Source organism: Nilaparvata lugens, chromosome 7 (genome assembly GCF_014356525.2).
Source record: "Nilaparvata lugens isolate BPH chromosome 7, ASM1435652v1, whole genome shotgun sequence".
NCBI lineage: Eukaryota > Metazoa > Arthropoda > Insecta > Hemiptera > Delphacidae > Nilaparvata > Nilaparvata lugens.
The window spans coordinates 16,302,642-16,311,687 of record NC_052510.1 but is presented as its reverse complement, the minus strand read 5'-3'; the positions used below and the strand labels follow the sequence as shown (position 1 = coordinate 16,311,687).

The following is a 9,046-nucleotide window of genomic DNA, read 5'->3' as shown; positions in this document are numbered from 1 at the left end:
TTGGAATTTTTCACGCCCCTTCATTGTCAAGATAATTTCCTGTGTTTAATTAGAGTTGAGACAGCTCTCAGTTGAGCTGGATGTCTTTCTCACCTTCAATTGCGGCTTTTTAGGCTATCAGTAATCCTTCATGCACATTCTTTCATCCAACTGCCCAAATTATCATTAGCCACATCACGTTTGAGTCCTGTCATCTCGACCGCCTTACTTCTATCCTCTACAAGAGGTAATAAATCCCTGTAATGAAGAATCTCATAATAGGCCGGGCTGAATTATTTGGCCGATCTGTAATGACCGTTGAGTATAATGTGAATAATTTGATCGTGATAACTGGCCTAGTGGTTTTCTCCTATATGTATATCATTGTACAATGTAGTTTTACATTACCTTCACATACAATAAATCACATTAAATTAAATGTTAACAAAGTTTGTAACTATTCAAATAAGGCAAAGATATTCTGGAGTATCCATCAAAATATTGTACTCTGAAGAGCTATTGTTACTAATGAACATTCTCTTGTTCTACCGTGTAGTGTGGAGTAGGTCTATAACACAACAAACCCTCAAACACAAGTTATAAATCCATTTAATCTTAAAGAACTCACATAGCCCTATCAATGCTTGAAGGAGGATAATTTTCACAGGGTCGCCAAAACCACAAATTTCACACAGCTAGCTACATTTTAGTCATGAGCTTCAGATTTGAAAACTTTACTTTTAGAAATTTTCAACCATATTGTTAGGATTGAGTGCATCCCAAAGTAATATCAGAGTATGAATATTCAGTGAAGGGCTTTGAAGTGCAGAAGGTTAAAATATATGTGAATGGTTTGCAACCATTGCATTGCAATCCCACTCATGTATGGTACTATCAATATTCTCTCGTACTACAATGTTAGATAAGTCTCATGATTTTGAAAAAGTCAATATCGATGTTTATAAATGTTTAATTCAATTGAACCTGGGGATGGGATGAATCTCCCGAAATGCATAATGTTTTTGATGGTTTTATAATTTTTAAAAAGTTCAATGTTTTGAAAAAAGAAGTAAAGAGTGATTTCTAAAAAAGGTACTTATTCAATTTTATTCCTAGTACCAATGTGATTTAGTTCCATCTATAGCATTGATAGAACCCAGCCTCTCTCTACAATAGACCCCAAAACTGTTCTATATTATTCAACCCACATAGAGCACAGCGAACAGTAGTGCTGTTGAGACTCAAAGATTGTTTCGTACCGACACATTGAATGCAAGCCCGAAGACACCGCCAAGAATGGGCGTTTATAAGTTGTTATTAATGATGATTATTACAGCGAAAGAAAGCGAAGAGACGAAGATGAGAAGCACTGGTGCACCGCCGACAAAAGACCTTTTTTAACGTCTCAATTCTGATGATTCGTCAAATGAAAAATGATGAACGCTCCGAATCCAAGTGTGAGTTGTCTTCTACTTGATGGTAGGTGTCCGGATGATTCTCCGGACGGGAACGGACGTTCATAAAACGTCGGCTGCGGTCGATAACACGCTCGCTCCTAATAACGCCGCCGTTGCTCCCGTTGCAATAATGAAAGCCACAACTCCCTTCACCACCAGAACAGAGCACGAGCCTCAAATAATATTCATTCGCTTTTGTTCCAAAACCTGCTGCATTCAAACCGCACCGCTTTGATACTGCTGATACATAAAACACTTCACCTACTATGAACAACCAGCCTTTTCACCATCCACAAACAGATTAATCTTAGCTAATAGAGAAAATCAACACAGCTATTTACTTCTTTTTGCAAGGGATAAACGCTGGTACATTAAAAAATTATACTAAGATTTACTTTAAACTGTCAGCATTAGTTGAAGCATTGACGCTACTATACTTCATATCTAAAGCTGATATTTTAAAGTGGATCTCACTATAGTATTTTCTTTCTCTATCCTATGAGCGCTTCTTTCTGTTTGCACTGTTTGAATGGATTTAATCCTACAAAGATTACATATGAAAGAAGCCTGCTATGATGAACTGTGAATCCAGCTTTTATAGAGTATGAAAGCATGCAATAATAGACTGTGAGTCTTGATTTTTATAGAGTACCAGCTACCGCGCTTCTATAGAGAAAGGTTTTAGGAGTTAACTGTTCATTAATGATAATGTTGCTGTTTATAACTTTTCAGAAGAAAGGGGCGAAGGATTCTTGCTGATGATTTGTTAATATGATGGAGAGATCGCACGTGATGAATAATGAATCAAAATTGATTTGAAAGAGGATTGAGGGTATTTGATCTTAAAAATTAATGCAATAAGTAACGGTTCCTTGAATTGTAGAACTGATTGAGAACATTAACAGACAAATAAGTCTTCTAATCTAGTTCATGGAATATTAATTGATGCAATAGAATATTCGCTGTTTTCATACCATATGAAACCAAACACGATAAGTTATATTTTGTATGTAATATACTGTTGCACATAGTACTTCGAGTTATAATTGAACACCTGGAATATGTTGAAGACCCTCAATGTTTAGAGAACTATTTCTGAGAAAAACTTGATAAATTGTTCTCAAAATAATGAGATAATTTTTGTTAATGGAAAAAATCATACAAAGGATTCACTTTTTAATCATAGAGTAACATCATACATACATCTTCAAAAATTATACAATACTTGAACCTTCAAGGAGCCGGACCAATGAAATGTAATTTTCAGTAGACATACATAATATCGAGAATCACCTATCAAAAAACACGAATGTAACATTAGGCAATATTTTTAAAATGAAATTCCAGTAAACATTATGAAACTTATCAAACATGAATAATTGAAGCTAATTGTTAAAAATAATTGGAAAATAATAATTATTATTATAGCCCACTCCAGCATTCTTACAACTTCGATTTTCGAAAAATTGAAATTACTCGTACTTCCTCATGACTTTGAATGAGGTCCTTGAGAATTTCGAATTCAAACTGTGTAAAAATGAGAACTGAGTTGATGAATGTTGTCTAGACCAATTTTGAGGGTGGAGGAAAAGAAGAATGGGGAAAGTAATGATGGAAAGTAAATGAGGAGTACTGTAAATCTTACGAGAGGAGTATGAGGAAGAGGAGGAGGGGAGGGAGAAGGAGTGATAGGAGGAGGAGGAATGAGCAGATTGCGTATTCCGATTGTTTGGACTGTCTGCACAAAGCCAGGCCAGGCAGACAGACAGACCATCCTAGTCAATGTTGAATATTCATGAGAGATGCAAATTATAAAAGCAGCTTAGGCCTTACTGAATTGTTAAGGGGCGAACTGAACTGCTCACCGCAATGGTGGGGAATTCTTGGAGTTTCAAGACGTTATGAGCATGAGCAAGATGCTTACTTATAATAACTCAGCAGCGTCCTTAAAATATGGATTACTTACACATTACAAGTAATGCTGATACAGCTACAGGAAAAATAGAAACCTCCTTCGATATTGAAAACTTCATGAAAATAGTTTTTGGGAGAAAATTTATTTGGTTCTGGCTCAGGCTACAAGTATGTTATTGGAAAAAGTAAAATTCCAGACATATTAGGAAATAACAAATAACCAGATACAGCATTCAAAGATGATTGAAGAAATACCAAAAGTAAATGACAGGTAACGGGAATCCATGAGTAGTCATTTTCTGGCTGTCACTTTTGTGAAAAACTAATGAAACTTCAGCATGTTCTGCATCACTACACGTTCTAACGAGATATATCTTCAAAGAAAACGATCCGTTCAACATTATCAGGATATTCAAAACTGTCAGATTAGAATCGACAGTGTTATGACCTTATTGTGTGCTTTTGTGATCACCACATCAATCGTCCCATTACAAGTTTAGAGTTTCATTGTTCAAGTTCTTGTTGCTAGTGAATGATGTAGACCCTGTAAGAAGATATTTTGAATAGTTATCAAAATCATTGAATGGAAAGAATTTATAGGTCTCAAGCAAACAGCTGTATTGCTATCGCTAGATACGATGTCAACAAACTCGAGATTAGATAATAACGGTTATCCAGGCTACAGTTTTGAACAGCCAAATGAAAAGGAAAATAATATTGCTATTTATTTAATAATATAAAATAATAATTTTTGAGGTTAGGTTCTTTAGTACTTACTAGTCGGCAACCTAAATAATTGGTCAAGCCGTATAAATTGAGAATTAGCCACACACCTGTGGCAAATTTAGTTGCATACAAATGGCATTCGCTTAAACTGTGATCAGAGGGTTGGTAACAAGCATGGCATGTCAATGTAAAAGAAAAAGCGTTTTAGAAAATACAAACATATTTATTATGTCATACGAGCATGGACAAAATGTATAAAATAAATAAAAATATTAAGGAAATGTGATATATCTTACTCAGAGCATGAATACATTTGTAAGTTTGGAATACGCCAATCAAAATACAGTAACTGACCGGCGGTAAAAGCGAGTTAATTCAAAATATACATTATTTATTATATAAACGATAAGAATTTGTAAACTATAGATTACCCAGATTTATGTAACATATAAAAAATTAATAATTAAAACTATAATATTTGCTCCTCATGCGGTAACCTAGCAGATTAACACAGACTATATTGAATCATATTATTGCATAGTAGTGAGGCTAGGGATAGCACCAATCAGGGTGGATATTTGAATTATATGCAAATTCAGAAATACGGAAGTATGGTCGTGAAAAGAATAGGGGTAGATCTAAGCCCACTTGCTTGCTAGAGGTCACCGGGAACAGCCACCAATTTATAGATCACAAGATCCCTTTTTAATATTTACACATTTTAGTATCTAAAGTTAAAATTTATAAATTAATTGTATTGGACTCAGTGAAGTTGCAATATAACAGGAGTCATTAATCAAAAAATTCCCTAGGAGGAAACGACAGCAGCCCACCAGGAAGGCCAAGGACATCGAAACAAATTCGGAACGCCATAAAAATTGTGAATTTTGACACGTGAGTTTAAATTGAAAAAGTTATTAAGGGGGGGCCCTCAGTGCTACAAATAAATCACAATCAAATAAAGCTAGCTCGTCGAAGGTTATTTGAATATTAAAATTAATATTGAAATTTGCGCAAATATTGAAATGTAAAGGAAATATTATTAAGAACAATCTATGAGGTTTAAATGTTTAAGTATACACAGATGAAATATTTATTAATTTTTGATATATTATATTATATGCTCACTCAACCATCTTTTTTATCAGTAATTTCTAAAGATTTTAAGGAAGCTCATGATCATGAGATAAATTGATTTATCTGGATTCCACCAGAGGCCGAACCCGATATTTTTTAATATTTATTGGAAGTAAGATTTATAAATTTTATTCGACAAGCGACAACAAGTCGATAACTGAGCTGTATAATTTGAAAGTATATGTTTGCTGATTAAAGAAGCACATGGTAATATTTCGTGCTAAGAAACAAAGCTGTGAGCTATCTGTGATAAATTTCAATATATATTTATTCTCATATTATTTTAATATTTGTTGCTCTATTTTTTTATTATTGCTCATTGATATTTCATGTAATTATTTTTTGTTGTGTTTATTGAATGGTGTACCCTTTAATTATTATCCTATCTCCATGCATGACCAATCTTGTTATATTCTATTTTATTATCATAATTGACATATCATTAAAATTACCAACCAACTGTATTCTTCACCAAATAAGTTGGATAAATCAGTGATATACAGCAGTGATTGTTAAATCTTTGGAAATAATACGTTTCCGTGATTTATGTAAATTATCCAGTACCAACACATCTGATTTGAAGAAACTAAAAGGTCATAGTATTAAGTTACAGCAATTTAAATTAATACAATTTATAAGGTATTCTGATAGAGTATCGCCTTTGATTCCGCTCGGTATCATTTTTCATTGCTGACCACTTTGGCGAATGGTGGCGGGTGGTAGTACCGCATTGTCTAGTACGATAGTCAGAGCCCTTATATCTGTCTGTATCTACTGCATCTATATTTGTGGAATACACCAAATCAGTCACAAAAACTGTGAACTGTTAAAGCGGCCGACGTTTGCAGCCATCGAAAGCAGAGAACTGTTTTGAGCTCCCAGGAGAGCTGATAAGAAATTAGTACTATTGCTCTTTCAGGAATCACAAAAAAAAATTATATATATTCAAAATCTTTGCTCTACCGACTGCGGCCAAGCAGGGCACACGTTATAGAAAAAATAACGTTACAACCCAACAGCTATTTTTAATAACTGTATGTAGAATTAACAGTGTAACATATTTTAATTTGGATAGGTAAATAAAAATCTCTAGTTGAAATATTTATAGGTCTAAGTGAAGTAATTGGCTAATATCGCCAAAGATGATAACGTTAAAGATTAGATAATATCAGACATCCTGGCTAAATTGTACAACAGCTATATAATATTATATAAAATATTGAAAATTGAGGTTAGGCATAAAACATTTACTGATCGGCGACCTAACTTTCGACCGAGCCATACAACGTAGAATCTGACCAAACACCTTGGCAGAAATTCATTGTGGCAAAACAGTATGCAATTTGAGGAACTAAAAGTCTCACGTGGCTAATTATTGTAATGTATGAAACAGCTAATAATCTATAAAAAATTACTTGGCATGTAAAAAGCATATTTAAAAACCAACAAAAATAATTAAATGTACTAAGGAAGTAGGAGGTTACTGGGCGCATGAATACTGTAATAATTTGCATGCACCAATCAAATAGTGGCAATTGATAGGCGGCAATAGTGAGCCGATTCAAAAATATTTGTATATATTTCTACAAATAATAAGAATTTGTAAAAAATTGTTGTATAGTCTATGTTTTGGATATGGCCCGAAGGCAAAGAAACTATTAAATATGTAACATAAGTGATAATTTAATATTTTGGTACGGTCTATTTGAGCCTTGAATGGCGGAGGAATAGAATATTCAAATTTTATGTAAATTTAGAAATCGGAAATGAAAATTGTAGAGATGAGAAACGAGAACCACACTCGCCTGCCAACTACCACCATGAGAGGTCACCAAAAATTATAGAGCATAATACCTTACTGTACCTTGTAATAATTTAAAGTTAAATTGAATTACTAAATTTCTCATAAGACTTTGTGATGCTCATATAAAGCAAAAGTCATTTTTAAATAATTTTTTTAACCCCTTGGAAGAGATGACTCCGGCTACAATAATCCAGGACCACCAGGAGTTGGATCGACATCAGCAGCTCATAAGAAAATTCCGGCACGTGAGTGAAAAATATTGAAATAGTGATAGGGCGCCCTCAGTGCTTCGAAATTACATAAGAATCAAAGCTAGCTCGTCGAAAGGGTTTCTTATAAATTAAGAATTTGGTAAAAATACTTGCGCAAGTGAAGATAGTATAAAAGGTATTTTATTAGATAGTAACGAATCAATCCACATATCAGAAGATCTATCAATCAAAGAAGTCTAAGATCTAGGCTGTTAATACAATATTCATATGATCATTAATTTCTGCAATATAATTGCAATGATTTAATGTAGCTCTGATTCACTAGATGAATTGCTCTATTTATTCCTTCAGGTGCCGAATCTCGCACCCTGAGATAAAAAATATATTTATTACAAAGAAATCTATTAGAAACTATAGAATTTAATATATATATTGGGATTACTAGTTTGTCAATTTGTCATGCTGATATAAGAATTCATTCTAAATAGAATGGTCCAAGTCGACAAGTATTAGCAAGCTGATATCGCAGCTACATGCAAATAAATGCATATGATCATAAAAATGAAAGCACATGGTATTAAGTTACAGCAATTTAAATTAATACAATTTATAAGGTATTCTGATAGAGTATCGCCTTTGATTCCGCTCGGTATCATTTTTCATTGCTGACCACTTTGGCGAATGGTGGCGGGTGGTAGTACCGCATTGTCTAGTACGATAGTCAGAGCCCTGTCTGTATCTACTGCATCTATATTTGTGGAATACACCAAATCAGTCACAAAAACTGTGAACTGTTAAAGCGGCCGACGTTTGCAGCCATCGAAAGCAGAGAACTGTTTGAGCTCCCAGGAGAGCTGGTAAGAAATTGGTACTATTGCTCTTTCAGGAATCACAAAAAAAATTATATATATTCAAAATCTTTGCTCTACCGACTGCGGCCAAGCAGGGCACACGTTATAGAAAAAATAACGTTACAACCCAACAGCTATTTTTAATAACTGTATGTAGAATTAACAGTTAATCTAATAATAAATAATAATTCAATGATCTCCATTTGAGATCAGATTTATTGGAGACTAGCATGTAACCCGTGTTTTGCACTGGGGAAAATTTGGTGTTGTAGAATGCAATCTCCTTATGTCCTGGAAACATAAAAAAATAGATTTACCTAATTGAATAGGTAATACCTAATTGTTTTGGGCGCCCGAGATGCTCACATTTGGGGCATTCGCAGGGGTCAACCAAGTCGCAGTGCAATGACAAGGCCTCGCCCTGGGGGAACCGCCTTCATGATCACGGTAACCCCCACGCCAGGTAAGTACATTAAACGTAAGAAGTTTTGTTCACAATTACGTGGATAATCTCTATAAGAGTTGGGAAATTTTCAGCAAAAGCAAAAATGGGTTTTGAAATGTCTCACTTAAACGCGCGACCATTGATTCATCAACCGCGCTCGCTACCAACTAAGCTACTGAGTTGAGTCACTTGGATGTAGCCCTATTTGATTGGGCTTCTATTTATGTAAAGTTTGAATCATAAATTTAATATATTTTTTTGAATTATTAGAATTTATTTTAGCAATAGGAATAAACCTGTGTCCATCCACAGTAAATTCAGAATCTTTATGCAAAATTTCAAGTTGATCAGTTCAGTAGATTAGACGAGATGATTCGAGATGAATAGTCATTCTACTAGGACTTCATATAGGTTTATCTTATTGAAAAGTCTATAACTGGACTATTTGTATACCTGAATATTTTGTGGGGTATCCCTGGGGAATTACGTTTTCTTGAAAATCTCTGAAAAGACTTGTTATG

At 34.1% G+C, this 9,046-nt stretch overlaps 1 non-coding gene across 1 annotated transcript; it reads right to left on the bottom strand.

Annotated features, from left to right (window-relative positions):
• Nucleotides 1–8,387: 8,387 nt before the first annotated feature.
• LOC120352561 lies at nt 8,388–8,551 on the bottom strand. Its single transcript, XR_005571920.1, has one exon. It is a non-coding gene; the product is annotated as a U1 spliceosomal RNA (small nuclear RNA).
• Nucleotides 8,552–9,046: the final 495 nt, after the last annotated feature.